Below are 20,240 nucleotides of genomic sequence, written 5' to 3'. Positions count from 1 at the left end.
AGGTTTAACGTGTTACGGACATATCTATTACATTATACTAAAACAGACATCAGGAATGACACGTGTCACTTTCTGGTGCAATTTTTTCCCGCCAAAATCTTTTTTATTATTTTACTTTAAAAAATTTACATTACCTTTTTATTAAACTAAGATAAAAATGAAATAAAAATATAATTCAATTACCATAATCGTTAATCCCTTCGTCCCAGGTTAGTTGTAACATTTTCTTTTTTCGTCCGTCACAGATTAGTTGTTACACTTCTAAATTATGAATGACCCCACAATTATTATATTGTCTCTCTCTTCCCACCAAATTTTTTTTGTCCCCACACCCTCTCTCATTCAATAAAAAATACTCCACTAACTCCTATCACATCTACTTTTTCAATAAAATAACAATTGATAACCAAACAACCGCTTATCACCTAAAACTTTGTGCAAAGGTAAATGTAACGACTAAATTGGAACGGAGGGATGTATTTTGTGCTGCACATAATTTTAGGAGAGTGAGTTGAATTTATTAAAATAAGATGAAAATGAGGTAGATGATGAATTATTTATTATATTAAAAAAGATGATGTGAGTAAATGTGAGGACCACAAGAGAAATATTATTCTAATGGAAGTGGGGACCAAACCATGTCGGAAAGGAAAGTATATCTCTTTTTAAAATACGACAACTTAAGTAAAGTGTATCTCTTTTTAAAATATGGAGTGAATAATATGTTATTGGAGGAAAGCTGAATCATTATTATTTTTTCCTTTATGATATGATTTTATTTATGTATTATTACACTACAAAAAACAATCTCGTATAACGACGGATTTATAGCGATGGATTTATACCCGTTTCTAATTTAGAGACGGGATATTCATCACCAGTCTCTAATTTTATTTCGAGAAGGATATTGTAAATTCGTCGCTACTTTTATCGATGGAATTTAAAATCCGTCTCTAAATTAGGGACGGATTTTAAAATCCGTCTCTAAATTAGGGACGGATTTTAAAATCCGTCTCTAAATTAGGGACGTATTTTAAAATCCGTCTCTAAATTAGGGACGTATTTTAAAATCCGCCTCTAAATTAGGGACGTATTTTAAAATCCGTCCCTAATGTGTTTTAGCAATTCTCCAATTTAGAAACATAAAGTTCACGAGCAATTTCTCATAGACTCTTCGTAGAAAGTTGATCTAAATTAGAGACGGAATTTTAAATCCTTCCCTAAGCCAGAAACGGAATTTTAAATCCGTCCCTTGTATAAAGACAGATTTTCTACATCCGTTTCTAATATTTCTTTAATTATTATCAATTTCACACATAGAAGTATACAAGTTGTACTTGGTGTAGTTGCTTGGAGTTTCTCCTTGTGACTTTGAGGTCACAAGCTCGATTCCCTCTATCCCTTCCTCCTGCAAAGATGGATCGGGTTGACCTAATTGCGAGATTCCGAACCGAAAATGGGACCGAGTTGAACTGAACATCTAACCATAGGTGGCAACTATTTTTAGCATTGACAATTTTAGAGGCGGATTCAAAATCCGTCCCTAAATTTTAGAGACGGATTCAAAAATCCATCCTTAAATTTTAGATACAGATTTTATGGAATCTGTCCCTAACTTGAATTAGCGACATGATTTTTTAAAACGGATGTAATCCGTCCCTAAACACATATAGCGACGGATTTGACCAATTTAGAGACGGATTTGGTCCGTTGCTATATTAGCTTTTTTTTTTTTGTAGTGTTATAACTTTTCAATCTGATAATAAATTTAAATAATATTGATGGATGAACTTCTAATGATAGTTCATTTCTAATGCTAATATAATACATGGTAAGTACGATGTTAATTAAAAGGCAAATTTGCGAAAGACAACCTTTTATAATTTTTTTTGCAAAAAAAGACCTTAAACTAAATTAAATTTGCGAGAGACAACCTAAATGGATTTTCAGGCGTTGACCCAACGTTTTCCGGCTTGACTTGCCCGGTTTTGCTACTTACACCCTCTTTCCCTCCTTTTTTCCCACTTAAAACTAACTTGGAGTCAAAAATAAAGAAAATAATCCCTCAAAATTTCTTTCTCTTCTGTGTTCTTCCTTCCCCCACTCATTTTCTCTCTCCTTAATTAAAAACCCCACTTGTTCTCTCTACTCAACAATATTCACTTCACTTAAAACAAACCCTTAACAATTTTGCAATTTCATGCAAAAATATCCAAATGGGTACCCACAATTTTCAATCTATTACAAAACCCTCCAAATTTATTCACTATTTTGTAACAATACCCCAAAATTTTCCAAATTTTCACCCGCAAAAGTTCAATCAATTTTTTTTTCTAGAATTAGTAAAATCAAGCAACATGTCTGTTGTGTGAAATAATGGAGATGTTTTGGGGATGTTTTGACTATTTGATGATGTTGGTTTCACAAGAACAGAAGCTTCAATGAAGAAAAATACAGACCATCATGAAAGTCTGTAATATCGTTGAAAATGAACATGGTTCTGTTTTTATCAGTACTTGCATTGAAAATGGCATATGCTTAGAGCCCAACGCCACTTTTTTCCTTTAATTCAAAAATTTGGGGGAAAAAACCATAACTTTTCTTCATCAAAACTACGCACAATTAAGGAACAAAACTTACCGAAAATTAGTTGTAGAGTGTTGAAAAACAGTTAATTGAGAGGCAATTGCAATAATTTCATCCCAATGATTCAACAGGAAGATTGGGCGAAAAAAAAAATTGGGGGAAGGAAGAACACAGAAGAGAAAGAAATTTTGAGGGATTATTTTTTTTTATTTTTGGCTCCATGGTAGTTTAAGTAGGAAAAAGGGAGGGAAAGAGGGTGTAAGTAGCAAAACCGGGCAAGTCAAGCCGGAAAACGTTGGTCAACGCCTGAAAATCCATTTAGGTTGTCTTTCGCAAATTTAATTTAGTTTAAGGTCTGTTTTCGCAAAAAAATTTATAAAAGGTTGTCTTTCGCAAAAAAGTGGTTATAAAAGTTTATCTTTCGCAGATTTGCCTAATTAAAATAATAATACATGGTAAATAGAGTAATATTAAAATCCAATCATCAAAATTGCACTCAATTCAAATTATGTTGCATTTGACTATGTTATGCTCGGGTTTTACGAAAATTAGTCTTGGGTCAGTCATTTGGGTTTGTTTAACTTTGTTAGATCGATCTGTAAATATACAACTATAATCCTTAACTTGGTATTGTAATATGCAAATTTAGTTCATTTGAATATTTTTTTACACAACGTACTTTGAATTTATACTTTTTCTCACGGAATATATCCTTTTTACTTTCACGTTTTCCTAATATTACAAAAAAAAAAAATTTAGTTACTATTGAAATAATAAATTATTTTAGTATATTGCACTAGACCTCATCTAGTATTTCATAAATTGTTCACATTGTAAAACTTAAATATAAATTGCAATAGATTTTTTCGGAATATTTTTTGGATATCAGATATCCGAAAAAAAAAAAATCAATATCCAAATAGTTATTTGATATTTGGACTTTTCGGATCGGATATCGGATCCGAATTCAATTTTCACACCGGATATCCAAAAAATCGGATTATATACGAATCGTTCGGATATTCGGATTTTCTGATAGTTTTGCTCAGCCCTAATGGTGTCCGTTATTAGTGGTGGTGATAGGCTGATATATGAATTTTGATGACTGAGTGGCCATGGAGTGTGGTTTTGGCGGTGGAGAGAGAAATTAACGTGGGAAGTTGGCTACATGCTCATGGACGAGAGAAAGTTAACCCCAAAGATATTGCGGAGACGCATAGCCTATTGGCCCTGTTTGAGAAGAATTGTGGAAGATTTACGACGGAAGCTGTGTATTATGGTACCTTGCAACGTGAAGTTCAACATGGCGGTGGTGGCTTAAGGTGGTGGCTACGGCGGAGAGAGCTTCAACGCGGTGAAATGGTCAACTCGATCACTCAATACATTTAGTGGTGGTTTCGAGGGCTTTCCCGTTGATTGAAGACAAGATCAATGGTTTAAATACGACGAGTAAAGCATAAAAATGGAAGGTAGCGGCGAGGCTGTAGTGGTTCAGTGGTTGTCCTTGTTGGTGGCTGTGGTGGTGGTGACAGATGAGAAAATGAAAGAAAAAGTAGTCCACCTTGAGCATATGTGGTGTGGGGTTTGTGTTTTGTGAGTGGCAGCAGGCCCACTTTACTTTAGGGTGAGTTTTCGACGGATTTGGGCGGTGGATTCGGGTGTCGATTAGTGGTGTGTGATCGGGATTTGGGTGGCTATAGTGGCAGAGTGTGAAAGTTTGTAAAAAGGCCGAAAATAAGAGATTCAAAGGAGATATCAAAACCTTCAATTCCATGCATATATAAGGAAAATTAAGACTGAGAACAATGTAGATATAGAAAAAGGCGAATATCGGATTGAATGACTTGAGGTGGGAATTGCAACAAAATGTTCTTCAGAAGTGTGAAAAACATATTATATATGGCAAAGTAAGGTATTGTGACTCTGGCACCTGAAAGTTAGAGTTTTATAGAACATTGTTTTCTAACTGCTGGTTTGGTAGGAGTTTAGATTGTTGGAACTTTAGCTTGGGACATAAAGTTTGACAATCTCATATTTAAAAAGGCATATATATTGGTGGTTAAGTAGGCAACATATTTGTTCTGTTTGGCAAAATCAGTTGTTTAAATAGATACACGTTAATTAGTCATTGTTGTTACCCTGTATTATTTATGGATAGTTAATTAACCGTACTAACACATATCGGTTCTGATAGTTAACTGCAAAATAATTAGTCATTGTTGTTACCCCGTATTATTTATGGATAGTTAATTAACCGTACTAACACATATCGGTTCTGATAGTTAACTGCAAAAGGTTTTTCGGTTTTTAAAATCAACATGATTATGTAGGCCGGGTATAACTATAACTAATTTTTAGTTCATGATTCTCTCTAAATTAACTTATCAAATTCATAAACCCATAAACTAAAAATTGACAAATGACAATGATACTAAACATGCCCTAATATTTATTTTTGTTTTGTAATTAAAATTACCTACCTTTCAGTTTTTTTAATAATTGTTTTTTTTTTGGTGTAAACACCCAGGTTCACCCTTAGGGCTAATTCGTATTCGGGGCGAGTTATGGATGGATAGGTTCCAGTCCCCTCCCAATTATTGTTACGGGAGATCGAACACGGGTTTTCCCTACCCAGTTCAGCCTCAATCACCACTGAACCAACAGACAATTGGTTTATATATATATATATATATATATATATATATATATATATATATATATATATATATATATATATATATATATATATATATTTTCTTATAATAATTGTGACTGTAGAGGTGTTTTTGTTTTTCGGTAAACGGTGACAAAGAGAAGTGGTTCAAGAAACACAACTTAACTTCTAGACTTCTTAAATTCCTTACGTACATAGTTACATGTTTACATTCTTCTAAAATCCAATAAAAAGGGTTTAACTTTCCTAGACATGAACTAACATGCATAAGAGTGTTGGAAAATGCCCATAATAGAGAGATACATATTTTGAAAACTTTCCTGGCCATGAACTAACATGAGCGTAAGACTGTTGAAAAATGTTCATAATAGAGAGTTACATATTTTGAAAACTTTTTTTTCTTTTCCAAAAGTAGTAATTTAACATGTTCACGTTTAATTTTATTTTTTCGGTTGATCATTTTGTCAAAAATTTTGACCACACTACTTAACAATTATTTTTCCAGTTTCAGTTTGCTTCACCTTTTCCTCATCGTTTTTCCATACCGTTTAATGCTATTTATCGAACACTAAACAAGCTCATGGACTTTCTCTCTCTAGTTTTTCCTCTCAAAGAAGGAAAACCACAAAACCCCTAAACCTAGCCGTCACCTTAGCCGGCTCGCTGGTGGCCACGGCTCGCTAATCGGCCGCCGGTGAGCCTGCTACCCTATTGTATTAGCGGTGTAGCATCGTGTTTCTAGCGGGGAAGAAGAAGACGGAGCCAAGCTTGATCGAAAGAGAAGCTTCTACCTCCTCTTAGTGTGCTTCTTCTCACCGGATTTGGTAATTTTTGATTCGGAATTGTTTTAGTAGGTGGTTCATCGCGTTCTGTGGTGGTTATCTCAACGTTTTAGCGGGTGGAGATCGATCAAATCTGATCTGGGATTCAAGTTGGCTTCTAATCTCAGATCTATTTCGTACGCCGCCGTCGAAAAATCGTCGGTAAAGGTAAAGTACGGCCTAGGGTTTCTTAAATGAGGAGCTTTTCTCGGCTTTTGGATTTGGTTTTGACGGATCCCGACCTTTCAAATCGAAGCTATTCTTGTTGCCGTCGTCTTGTGGTATCAGAGATACACCGATCTTGACGATAAAGGCGTGGAGGGGAATCAAATCGGAGCTATCTTGGTCGCCGTTGTCTTGCAGTGTCGGAAATACACCGATCTTGACAATAAAAGGTGAAAACTGGGTTAGGGTTCTGCTTTTGATTTTTTAGTTGTCGGGTTTTTCCTCGTTTATGACTTCTTGCTTTGTTGAGTTAATTAGTGTTTTAGTTGTTTGTTTTGGTTTAGTTGTCAATTTGCTGTGGTTTAGTAAGTATTATCTTATTTTGAATGTCTAAACCACAAGTTGTTAAGTTGGTTTCCTTGATGGATCATTTTGCCAGGATGTTGTTGTGGCCTATGTGGATGGTGGTGGTGGTTTTGTTTCTCTTTATTTTGGTGTGTTGGTACCCATATGAGATTGTCGTTGTTGTTATTACGCTGGGGTTTTCAAATATGCTGGGTGTAATTGGAGGTTCTATGTGGGATTTTTCAAATCCGATATTTGAAGTAGTCATGTTGGGTTTAATGAATAGGTGTAGAGAGGTTATAAAACCTGATGTTCCTTCTTCCTCTGAAGTTTGGAGTGTGCATTTTGGAGGAGGCGTCATGAGTCTTGGCAAGAAATATCCAATTTTCTTTGGTAGTGGTCTTGGAAGATTTAGTTTGAGAATAGGAGATGTGTGTGGAAGGGGGTTTTGAGGTTCATGGGTTTGGGTTGTAGTTTGATCATTGAGATTGACTTCGGTTAATTCTCATTTTAGGTTAGTGGTGAGAATGTTTCTCAACGCTTTCCGAGTCCTTTAACCTTTTGAGGATTCCTAATGCTTGTGAGATTATCATAAGCTCTTTGCAACCAATCTGTGGCGTTACTACTCTTTCTCTTCTTTCTTTTGTTTCTGAGTTCCACAGGTATTCCAAGGGGTCTCTCTATGTTTACCTTCCCAACTTACTCTACTAAAAGAAGATCACCAGCAACCAGTGGCGGTGCCAGGATTCACCACTTAAGGGTTCGAAATTTTTCAAAAACATATAATAAAATCAAACATCAAAATCCAACTTATAATTAATAATTCGGTGGTAAATATGTTGTATTACAATGACACTAAAAAAAATACAATTGAACTCGACGAGTTTTCATTTTCGTATTGGAGATTTTGAGATGGTTCAAGTGGTCTTGAATATATATTGGGGAAACAAACGGGTGATTTTTGTGACTTTAACGCACAATCATTCAACATATACTATAAGCCCTTCATCTCATCTCAACCTATTTAAAATCAAATCAAAAAAATTTCAATTTAATGTAAAAGAGAAATAAAATGAAAAAGAGGAAAGGAAAAAAAAAAAGGTTTGTATGCAGTATAAATTATTTCAAAATGACAGGGCTTGTTTGGGGAAGAATACAAAATTATAAACAAAAAGGGGAAAATATGCAGCTAGAGGGTATCGAACCCAAGTCATTCGGTTTAATATGTTGATGTCAAAACCACCACCTCACTTGGTTTGCTATGCCATATTTGTGCATTTAATTATGTACAAACGGCATTTAATTTTAAAAATGTGGCAGTTTTTCTTCCGGGCCAGTAAGGGTTCAGTTGAAACACTGAACCCTTACTGGTGCCGCCACTGCCAGCAACAACGGCTTTGGCACGCTAAACACTATTTGGCGTTGTAAACAAAGTTGTGTCGATAATCATGGGTTCACCAAAGAAGAGAGTGCCTCCCTTTCGGCCTTTAGTAGTTTCTTTTTAGTTTGTTATGTAAGTGTTTTGTATGTTCCTGATAGATTTTATTCCTTGATAACTTGTAGTTTGTAATAGCGTGTAAACTCTTTAATTTTGTAAATTAAACCTATGTCAAAAAAACAAAAAATCTTTTAAGATCATTTTTCTATTTCGGTCTTTTATGAACACTCCTACCACCGTACGGCTTAACCCAATACATTTGCAAATAAAAGTGCGTAATATTATTATCATGGGATTTGTCCACGTACGTATTGTCCACATAAACTTATGGCTAGAAAAAGTGATTTGTAAAATATTCCTCTTTTTTTTCTTACTCAGCAGACCTTCTCCTTCACCTCCCTCACATATCAACCGCTATTTTGACATGTTCACGTAAGTTTTTTTTTTTTCTTTTGTTGGATGTCCTTTGCCTTTGCTAATTTGAATATTCATGTACTACCTCCGTTTCAGAATGTTCTTTACGCTTTGGAAAATGTGTCTAAATTATAAAAACTTTGGTCGTAAATTCTCACCATTATATACATCAAAACGTTACATGTAAGATCTTGTTAGATTGGTCTCGGGATGTATTTTCAGAATATCAATTTTTTATAATTTTTTCACATACGAAATTGGATATATTAGTAGTTAAATATTGCATTTGAGTTCGTGCAAATAGTAACTGTAAAGATCTTATTGAAACGGAGGTAGTACATACTTTTTCTCCAATTATTTTTTAATATACCAATCAGTCCAAATCAATCTAACGTATTACAAATAAGGGTACACAAACCATGCAGGTTAGGTTGACATTATTTATGTTGACTTTTCTACTTATTTCAGAAAAAATAAGTTAAGATAAATTTAAGCGAGTTCGTATAAGTTTAAATAAGATAATATTTGGAAAAATAAGGTTACTAAGTACGGAGTACGATTATATAAGTACTATTATGTTCAGATACATAAGACCAACTCAGAAAAAACAAGTGAACAACGGATGATGCTGAATAGACACATATGTAGTACGAACCCTTACCTTACCAAATGTTTTCAATCTTCAGGGCCTGCCACTCTTTTGTAGTCGTATAAAAAAAACTACAATTTTTTGTACATAATACTTAATTTACCCGAACTTATTGATTAGAAACTTATTTATCAAACATTATACTTTGTATATAAACTTAGGCTCTGTTCGGGCCCCCCTGTGGGACCCACTTTCTACACAAATTACCAAGATACCCTTTCAGGGGAAATTGCTGAAAATACCCTCAAACACAAACCTCTTCTCTCTCTAACAAGGACTGACTTGAGCGTCGGAGAGGGTTTTCTCGGGAACCCCCCGAGCCAGTTTACGTTTGCTCCCTTTTGTAGGAAAACGACAGCCGATTGGAGGAAAATAACAGCCAGGTTGACGAGGCTTCCCCTATTTTCACACTTAGCAATTTCTTCGCAGAAACAGTTGGCGCCGTCTGTGGGGAAGTCAACTACAAGCCATGGTTAACACTCGACGAACCAGGCAACACTCCTCCTCTCATCGATCAGAGTCCCATCCCAATTACGTGTTGATGCCTACTTCGAGGAACGGAGATGATCACGATGGTGATCAGGACCATGAGAATCAACAGCCCCATGTCGAGGGTCACCCTGAGAACTTGGTCACCCGAAAGGATCTAGAGTATTTGGCTGCTCAAATCAATGAGGCTATCCACAACCTCCAAGGAATGGGAGAAGGACCTTCAAGGAAAAATCCAAACCACCCTACCAACTCAAAGGTGAGCACAACATCTCATACCTGAAGGAAATAATGCCCTTGGTCCAAGTATGCATTCTATGATAAGTCTAATAAATGCGGTTCAGTATTAATTAACAAGTTAATAATTCAGTGAGATCAAGTGAGCTGAATGCCTAGCTAGAGGCCGCTTCAGTTCAAGTGGAATTAATGATATTAATCCACAGCTTACTCTTGACTGAACCCGTAGGGTCACACAAATAGTACGTAAACGGATCAAGTATTTAATAGCATTAAATACTCCATCTATGAATATTCGGAACCGACGGATCTTGGTTTCAGTGGGAGCTAAGATCGTCACAGGCAAGGAATGAATACTCCGGAAACGATGATATTGCCGGAAACGGAAATATGGATCGTATCGGAAATATAAATATTATCCAAGTCGTAGATGTTGCCGGAAACGGAAACATGGTACGTGTCGGAAAATATTATCGGAAATGGAAATATTGCCAGAATCGGAAATATTGCCGGAAACGGAAATATTGTCAGAATCGGAAATATTACCGGAATCGGAAAATAATTCCGGAAACGGAAATATTAAATATTTGTTCGAAACGGAAATTAATTCCGGAATCGGAAATATTAAATATTGTTCGTATCGGAAATAAATTCCGGAATCGGAAAATTTAATCGGAAGCGCATCGTACGAATAAGCATCGGACGAGGCCTGCCGGACGAGGCCCAGCACGAAGCCAGGCCATCGCCCAGCAAGCCAAGCGCGCCGCACAAACAGCAACGCCAGGCCCAGCGCAAGGCCAGGCCCAGCAGGCTGCGCGCAGCGCGCAGCGCGCACAGCGCGCACAGCGCGCACAGCACGCACAGCGCGCACAGCACGCGCAGCGCGCAGCGCGCACAGCGCGCACAGCACGCGCAGCGCGCAGCGCGCACAGCGCGCACAGCACGCGCGGGCGCTGAGTGGGCTGCTGCTCGCGCGCACGCATGGGGCCCATCGTGGCTGCCGTGCGTGTGTGTGCAAGTGTTTGTGTTCGTGCACGTTTCCTAAAACATGCAGAGTTCGGTTAATGATTAAATTCCTAATTCTATTTGATAAATTAATTAAATTAGAGTTCTTGTAGGATTCTAGGTTTGATTAATTTGTATCTGAATAGGATTTCGATTCCCTTTCCATACCGCTATAAATATGAGGCTAGGGCTCACAATTTATAACACAAGTTTCAAAGTATTCAAAGTGAGTTTTTGAGAGAAAAATTCAGTCACACATTTGCCTATAAAGTGCCGAAAATAATAGTACCTTAAGGGCGATTCTAGTTGGTCAATCTTAAGGCGGATCCGGACGTGCTGTGGACTATCTACGGAGGGACGACACTTGGAGTCCTAAAGACTTGTTCTTGTTCGGTTCGGGCGCAGCTAGGGAAGGCACGCAACAAAGAGTATGCATCTAATCTATGCTAAATGATTATGTGTAAATAATATGTTTTCCTGGGTTTATGGTTTTTCCGCATGATTTATGAATTGTCATATGTATCATAACCTAACAGTGGTATCACGAGCCCCTTATTATTTTCATAATCTAAATTGCATGAACATGGTTAAATATTACAAATTTGCAAGAATTAAAAGGGGTGATTAATTTTCGTAATTGTTAATTAATTGCAAATTGCGTTTATTTAATTATACGTACGCAGTTTTTCGGCAGTTTCTTCGTTACTCATCCGAATTGAGTGATTTTTGTGTCAATTCCGCATGTAAAAGGCATTCTAAAATTTTGACAAAATTAGTATTTTTCTGCCGAACCCAGAATTCTCAAATTCGAAGCCTAACTATGACTTTTCGAAGGTTTTAGTTTTTCGAATGCAAAATTTCGTAAATTTAAGATGTTAAATTAAATATTTGCGATTCTTGTTGATAAATCTTGAATTTTTGATTGACCTACTGCATATGTTTAACAAGTTTGAATGCCTAGTCTTGTTAATTATGCAATCTAATTTGTAATTATGATTAATTTGTTGAAAATTAGAATAATTTAGAATTAATTTGATTTTCATAATTAATTGTAATTTAATTAGAAACCTATGATTAAAAACCACCATAAAAATTGTAAATTTACGATAAATTTTAAATTTTTATGACCTAGACTTGAATCCATAACAATCGGAAATCAATTGGATAATAAATTTTCGATTTTTTCGCCCTAAAATTATGAAATTAATATTATTTATTAATTTGTCATTAATTTTAAATATAAATTTTAAATTTTTATGCGATTCGTTCATATAACTTGCACGCACGAAGCAATGGACGCTTCGTGTTACCCTTAAGGGGTGTTGTATAATGCGGGCATGCGACGACGAGCAAGGGAGCTCGTCGCCCATGCGGCACGAATGCAATGAGCAAGGGCGTAGTGCACGAGCACAAGGCAGCAGCCCTGCCTTGTGTCGTGTGCCACGACCAATGGACGAATGGGCATGGGCGTAGGGCGAGACAAGGCAGTCGCGTGTGGGCAGCAAGCGAGCTGCGCCACAACGCGCGCTGCCTCGCACAAGAGCGCGCAGCCTCGCGCGCAGCGAGCGCAAGCTCGCGTGCCACGAGCGCTGCGCCTAGCATTGCTCGCGCGCACAGCGAGCGATGTCGCCCGCCCAGCGAGCGATGTCGCGCGCCCAGCGAGCGATGGCTCGCGCGCCCAGCGAGCGATGTCGCGCGCCCAGCGAGCGATGTCGCGCGCGCACTGCGAGCGATAGCCCGCGTGCGATGAGCGCTGGCGCGCGCAGCGAGCACCAATGCGTGCGAAGGCTTGCGATAGGGATGCAGCAGCTATGCGACGAGCGCATGGGCTGCGCGCACATGGCCAGCAATGGCTGTGTGCGTGCGGCCCATGGGCGTGCAACGCGTAGGGTGTTTGCGTTACGATTAGATCGTTTTGAATGTTTAATTTGAAAATTTCAGTTCACGTAATTTTAATTAATTTTAAAATTAATAATTTAAATTATTTTCTTGGATTTTAATTTTGAATATTATAATTATAATAAATGTTATTTATTCTAATTATTTTACTAAAATTAAAATCATGAATTAATTTAAATGCGACTGAAATTAAATTAAACTTTTTGGATTCAATTATAAATTTATATGAGCTTTAAATTTTAATTAAATTTGTATGTTTCCGGTTAGACTAGAAATACATTTTTATGTTTAAAATTGGTAAAGCATATGAATTTATTGGTTTAAGTGGGAGCGCTTTTTAGTCATAAACTCTTGATTAGGTCTACAAATCCTTAAGGTTAAAACAACTTGATTAGAATTAATAAGGACTGAATAATTGGTAGATTATTGGTGCCCTTGATTAATTGCTGCAAATGTTTACGTGATGCATAATGTGTTTTACTAACCAGCTATGTGGGCCATTCATGATAATGAATGGGTGAATGGTATATATTGTATATGTACTGTTTTGCAGGTTATGAAGTGACTAGTATGGCCCAAATAGGATATAAAATATGGTCTGCGTACCATTAATTTGAATGTAATTGGTCTAAAGTACCAGAGTTATTTTTCAATTCAAATATGGTCTGCGAACCATCAAATAGTTGTAATTAGTTATAGCTTATCCTATTTGAAGAAAATGGTGCCTCCCACGGAGATTTTCAAGACGGACTTTGAAGTCAAAGCTTCAAGATGAAGTCGGGCCATACTAGATCACAAATATCTTATGCATGTTTTAAGTTATTTATTGTTTTAAATATGTCTTAAAATGCATGAGATCAAAAGCTTGATTATGTTGCATGATTAAGGATTTTAGTTCACTTAAAATCTAACCAACATAGTAAGAGCCTTAAGTTCCAAACTTAAAAAAATTGAGTTAAAAGGTGCCATGCCAAAATATACACTTGCTTGGATATCCTTTACATCAATCTAGTAATAGTTTTCGCTCAGCGAGGTGTTACTTATTGGTCCTAAAGGGGCAAGGTACACAAATAATTGTGAGTACATGTTAGTTTTGGTGAAACTCAACGATATAAGTAAGGAGTCCTTTTATGTCGTGGCAAATTCGATAGGTTTACCTAATAAGTTCTTAGACGTACCTATCAACCAAGAATAGTTTCTAGACTATTAGCAAAAGGCTTTTGCTTACCTAAGATGTTCTAGGATTAAGTCGACAAACTGTGCTTAGTTCTTCAATGATTTTAGGATCTTGGAATCATTTTATTCACACCTGCCGGAACACATAATTTGAATAAAATGCTTAATAAACATTGAATTATGCATGTATGCTAGAATTTAAGTTTATTAAGAGAAACTGTGAATGGTTATTTATTTGTTTATTCTTTTCAATTGTAGTTTTTAATATGGCAAACAACAATTCATTCAACATTCGATCAATTCTCGAAAAGGAGAAGTTGAACGGGAAAAACTTCCTTGACTGGCAAAGGAACTTGCAAATAGTTCTTATGCAGGAAGAAAAGGAGTATGTCCTAGATGAGGCGATGCCCGAAGCTGCAGGCGACGGGGTCACTCAGGCAGCCCTCAATCGTTGGATTGATGCCAACAAGGATGTGAAATGTCTAATGCTCGCCACCATGAGTGCGGATCTGCAGAAAACGTTCATCAACTCAGATGCCTTCACAATCATCAGTGAGTTGAAGAACATGTTCCAAGATCTGGCTCGAGTCGAAAGATTCGAGACTCATAGGCAAATTCTTGAGACCAAGCTTAAGAAAGGCGAGCCCGTAAGTCCACATGTTCTCAAAATGATTGGACTCATTGAGAATATGAGTCGGCTGGATCAGCAATTTTCTCAGGAAATGGCTATAGACACCATCCTCCATTCTCTTCATAGCGGGTATGATCAGTTCAAACTGAACTACAGTATGAATAGTCTGGACAAAACGCTCACTGAGCTTCACGGTATGCTGAAGACCGCTGAAAAGACGCTCAAAAGTGATAAGCAGGATGTGCTTATGGTGCGTGGGGGCAAGTTCAAGAAATCTGGAAAGAAGAGGAATGCTAAGAAAGGTGGCAACAAAGCCAGCCCAACTAAGCAAACTGGCGCCAAATCTGCAAAGAGAAAGGTCAGTCAACCCACTTCTGAATCCGAATGCTTCTACTGCAAGAAGAAGGGGCATTGGAAGAGAGATTGCTTGAAGCTAAAGGAAGATCAGAAGAACGGAACATTCGTTCCATCTTCAGGTATTTTCGTTATAGACTGTATACTTGCTAATTCAACTTCTTGGGTATTAGATACAGGTTGTGGCTCACACTTATGTTCCAATCCACAGGGACTAAGAAGAAGTAGAAAGTTAAGCAAGGGTGAAGTCGACCTACGAGTGGGAAATGGAGCACGGATTGCTGCATTAGCTGTAGGAACTTACTATTTGTCGTTGCCCTCCGGGCTAGTTTTGGAACTGGAAGAATGTTTCCATGTTCCAAGTCTTACTAAAAACATCATTTCAGTTTCTTGCTTAGATGCTAAGGGATTTTCCTTTATAATAAAAGACAATAGTTGTTCGTTTTATTTTAAAGAGATGTTTTATGGATCTGCTAGATTAGTCAATGGACTTTATATAACATAAATACCAAAAAGGCCAAAAAGGATGATTCAGATCTCACCTATCTGTGGCATTGTCGATTAGGCCATATAAACTTGAAACGCTTAGAAAGACTTCAAAGGGAAGGAATTCTAGAACCATTTGACTTAGAGGATTATGGTAAATGCGAATCATGTTTACTTGGCAAAATGACGAAGCAACCTTTCTCTAAAGTTGGAGAAAGAGCAAATGAACTATTGGGTTTAATCCATACAGATGTATGTGGACCAATGAGTACAAATGCTAGAGGTGGTTTCAGCTACTTTATCACTTTCACTGATGACTTCAGTAGGTATGGTTATGTCTACCTAATGAAGCATAAGTCTGAATCCTTTGACAAATTCAAGGAATTTCAGAGTGAAGTAGAGAATCAATTAGGCAAGAAGATTAAGGCACTGCGGTCTGATAGAGGCGGTGAATATCTGAGCTATGAATTTGATGACCATCTGAAAGAATGTGGAATTCTATCAGAATTGACTCCTCCTGGAACACCACAATGGAACGGTGTGTCAGAACGGAGGAACAGAACCTTGCTAGACATGGTCAGGTCAATGATGGGTCAGGCCGAACTTCCATTAGAATTTTGGGGACATGCACTAAATACAGCTGCACTCACTATAAATAGAGCTCCGTCTAAAGCTGTCGAAAAGACTCCATACGAATTATGGTTTGGAAAGCCTCCAAATGTGTCTTTTCTTAAGATTTGGGGATGTGAAGTATACGTCAAACGATTAATTTCAGACAAACTTCATCCAAAATCTGACAAATGTATCCTTGTGGGCTATCCAAAGGAAACAAAGGGGTATTACTTCTACAATACATCTGAGAACAAAGTGTTTGTTGCTCGAGATGGTGTCTTTTTGGAGAAGGATCACATTTCCAAAATGACAAGTGGGAGAAAAGTAGACCTCGAAGAAATTCGAGTCGAACAACAAACTCTAGAGAATGCTCAAGATGACATTCAGGATGAAACTCAGAGATCTTTAGAAGAATCTGGTGAGAATCATGGTCAATCTAGAAATGTTACCCCGCGTAGATCGCAAAGATATAGATCTCATCCGGAAAGGTACTTAGGTATTTTGACGAACGAGAGCTATGACGTTCTATTACTTGAAAGTGATGAACCTGCGACTTACAAGCAAGCTATGACGAGCCCTAGCTCCAAGCAATGGCAAGAAGCCATGCAATCTGAATTAGACTCCATGTCTGAAAACCAAGTATGGGATTTGGTCGATTTGCCAGATGGCTACCAAGCCATTGGAAGCAAATGGGTTTTCAAACTGAAAAAGGACAAGGATGGGAAACTTGAAGTTTTCAAAGCTAGATTGGTTGCAAAAGGTTACAGGCAAGTCCACGGTGTGGATTACGATGAAACCTTTTCACCAGTTGCAATGCTAAAGTCTATTCGAATAATGTTAGCAATCGCTGCATATTACGATTACGAAATATGGCAGATGGATGTCAAAACTGCTTTCTTAAACGGCGTTTTAACAGAAACCGTGTTTATGACACAGCCTGAAGGTTTTGAGGATCCAAAGAATGCTAAAAAGGTATGCAAGCTAAAGAAGTCAATCTACGGATTGAAGCAGGCATCCAGGAGCTGGAATATACGTTTTGATGAAGCAGTCAGTGACTTTGGTTTCATCAAGAACGCGGACGAATCTTGTGTATACAAGAAGGTCAGTGGGAGCAAAATTGCTTTCCTAGTATTATATGTCGACGACATATTGCTTATCGGAAATGACATTCCTATGTTGAACTCTGTCAAGATTTGGCTTGGGAAATGTTTTTCGATGAAGGATCTAGGAGAAGCACAGTACATATTGGGCATCAAGATTTACAGAGATAGATCTAAAAAGATGATTGGACTTAGTCAAAGCACTTATATCAATAAGGTGCTTGATAGGTTCAAGATGGCGGACTCCAAGCGAGGCTACCTACCCATGTCTCATGGAATGACTCTAAGCAAGACTCAGTGCCCAAAAACACTTGATGAGCGTAGACGAATGAATGGGATTCCATATGCATCATTGATTGGTTCAATAATGTATGCTATGATATGTACACGCCCGGATGTTGCGTACGCACTCAGTGCTACGAGCAGATACCAGTCAGACCCAGGAGAGGCGCATTGGACTGCTGCCAAGAACATTCTGAAGTACCTGAAAAGGCACAAAGATGACTTCCTGGTCTATGGTGGAGATGATGAATTAATTGTTAAAGGCTATACGGACGCAAGTTTCCAAACCGACAAAGATGATTTCAGATCACAGTCTGGGTTTGTCTTCTGCCTCAACGGAGGAGCAGTAAGCTGGAAAAGTGCTAAGCAAAGCACCATTGCGGATTCTACAACTGAAGCGGAGTACATTGCTGCACATGAAGCAGCAAAGGAAGCTATATGGCTAAGGAAGTTCATAGGAGAACTTGGTGTAGTCCCCTCCATTAAAGGACCAATAGCCCTGTATTGTGATAATAACGGAGCTATTGCACAGGCAAAAGAGCCTAGACACCACCAGAGAGTCAAGCATGTACTTCGTAGATTTCACCTTCTACGAGAGTTCGTTGAAAGAAAAGAAGTCGAGATAAGCAAAATTGGAACTGATGACAACATATCAGATCCATTAACTAAACCTCTGCCGCAGGCGAAGCACAACTCGCACACTGCAGCTATGGGAATCAAGCATATTGGAGAATGGCTTTGATGTCTCTGTTTAATGTTTTAAAGTTTTAGAGTTTAAATCTTTGTAAAACATTATTGGTTAATCATTCACAATAAATGAAAAGAATTCATTTTTCCATTTAATTTGTGGTTTATTAAATGATGAGTCCCTTCAATTTGACGATATATTCAAGATAGACTGTCAGGACCAGTCCTGTGACTGAGAAATGTCTATCAAGTGAACTTGAATGTCAAAGGTTGAAAATGGTCCCTAATCGGAGTTTTCTATAAAATTGGACGCATAGAAAACGTTAGACGATTAGAATGCAAGATGACTAGTAGTTATGTTTCTTGAACTATGTGGACATGGCAATGTCATAATCATTTGCATAGATACTTACTTTGGGAAGACTAGTATCGGACGAGACCTATGAAACTTTACTGTAAGAGATGAAACACTTGTATCGGGCGCTGAGTGGGCTGCTGCTCGCGCGCACGCATGGGGCCCATCGTGGCTGCCGTGCGTGTGTGTGCAAGTGTTTGTGTTCGTGCACGTTTCCTAAAACATGCAGAGTTCGGTTAATGATTAAATTCCTAATTCTATTTGATAAATTAATTAAATTAAAGTTCTTGTAGGATTCTAGGTTTGATTAATTTGTATCTGAATAGGATTTCGATTCCCTTTCCATACCGCTATAAATATGAGGCTAGGGCTCACAATTTATAACACAAGTTTCAAAGTATTCAAAGTGAGTTTTTGAGAGAAAAATTCAGTCACACATTTGCCTATAAAGTGCCGAAAATAATAGTACCTTAAGGGCGATTCTAGTTGGTCAATCTTAAGGCGGATCCGGACGTGCTGTGGACTATCTACGGAGGGACGACACTTGGAGTCCTAAAGACTTGTTCTTGTTCGGTTCGGGCGCAGCTAGGGAAGGCACGCAACAAAGAGTATGCATCTAATCTATGCTAAATGATTATGTGTAAATAATATGTTTTCCTGGGTTTATGGTTTTTCCGCATGATTTATGAATTGTCATATGTATCATAACATAACAATACCATCCACAGGGCACAGCCCCGAAGTGTGAAGGACAGGCTAGGTGACAGGGGTGGGGCACAGCCTCGCCCTCGCCAATCAAGGGCCAGCCAAGATGCACGACGGGTAATTGAAGATCGACAACTGCACAGAGGAGACCTTGATGCTCGAGACCTCTTGCACAGAAGGCGCCTCGAACAAGCCAGAGAAGCCATCAGGAATGATAGGATCACCCGAGGTCTATCCCCCTCTAGTGCTAAGACTACGGCCTCCGCACGAGACCACCCCACTCCTTCAAGACAAGTCAGACCGATCGAGGTCAGCTCTCGAAGGACATCTCTCAGGAGGCACTCACCTTCTCCTATAAGGAGATGTCACTCACCCTCTAGCCGGGCTAGAGGCCGTTCCCCCAGGACAAGGGTTTCACCTCTCGATCAACAGCCAGGGGCTCATTCATCTTCTCATCGCCCAATGCATCACTCACCCTCAAGAATAGGAAGGATCCCTCGACGCCGTGAGCGAACATACTCGCCTCTCCCAGAGAGTAGAGGTAGGCATACCTCCCCAAGAGGAAGATGGGACTCCCCTCCACCAAGAACTGATAGGCACAGACATACCTCGTCATTGCAAGAGGCTCTCACTCCCTTCTCCCAAGAAATAATGAGCACCCCCCGCCGAGACAAAGTGAAGGTCCCTACCATCGAGCCTTTCGATGGAACTACAGATCCAGAAGAACACATGGCCGCCTATGCGGCTCAAATGAACGTTCAGACTGGATGCGGAGCTACTTGGTGCAAGTATTTTCCAACAACCTTGAAGGGTCTTGCCCTTATATGGTTCAACAAGCACGTACCAAAGGGAAGCATCAAGAGCTACAGTGAGCTTGAAAGGATTTTCATCAACCAATTCGCGGCGGGTCGGAGGCACCAAAGGACAAGTGTCAACTTAATGGCAGTCAGACAGGGAGAGACGGAGACCCTTCGCAATTATATTAAGAGATTCAATGAAGAAGTCCTAAAGATACACAATCTCAAGGACGAAACCAAGTTCGCAGCCCTCTTGGCAGGTCTTCAGCCAGATGACTTCAAGTTTGAATTGGTCAAGTCCGGGGTGTCCAACCTTGAGGAAGCAATGGAGAA

Source organism: Spinacia oleracea, chromosome 2 (genome assembly GCF_020520425.1).
Source record: "Spinacia oleracea cultivar Varoflay chromosome 2, BTI_SOV_V1, whole genome shotgun sequence".
Lineage (NCBI taxonomy): Eukaryota > Viridiplantae > Streptophyta > Magnoliopsida > Caryophyllales > Amaranthaceae > Spinacia > Spinacia oleracea.
This window is presented reverse-complemented; position numbering follows the sequence as displayed.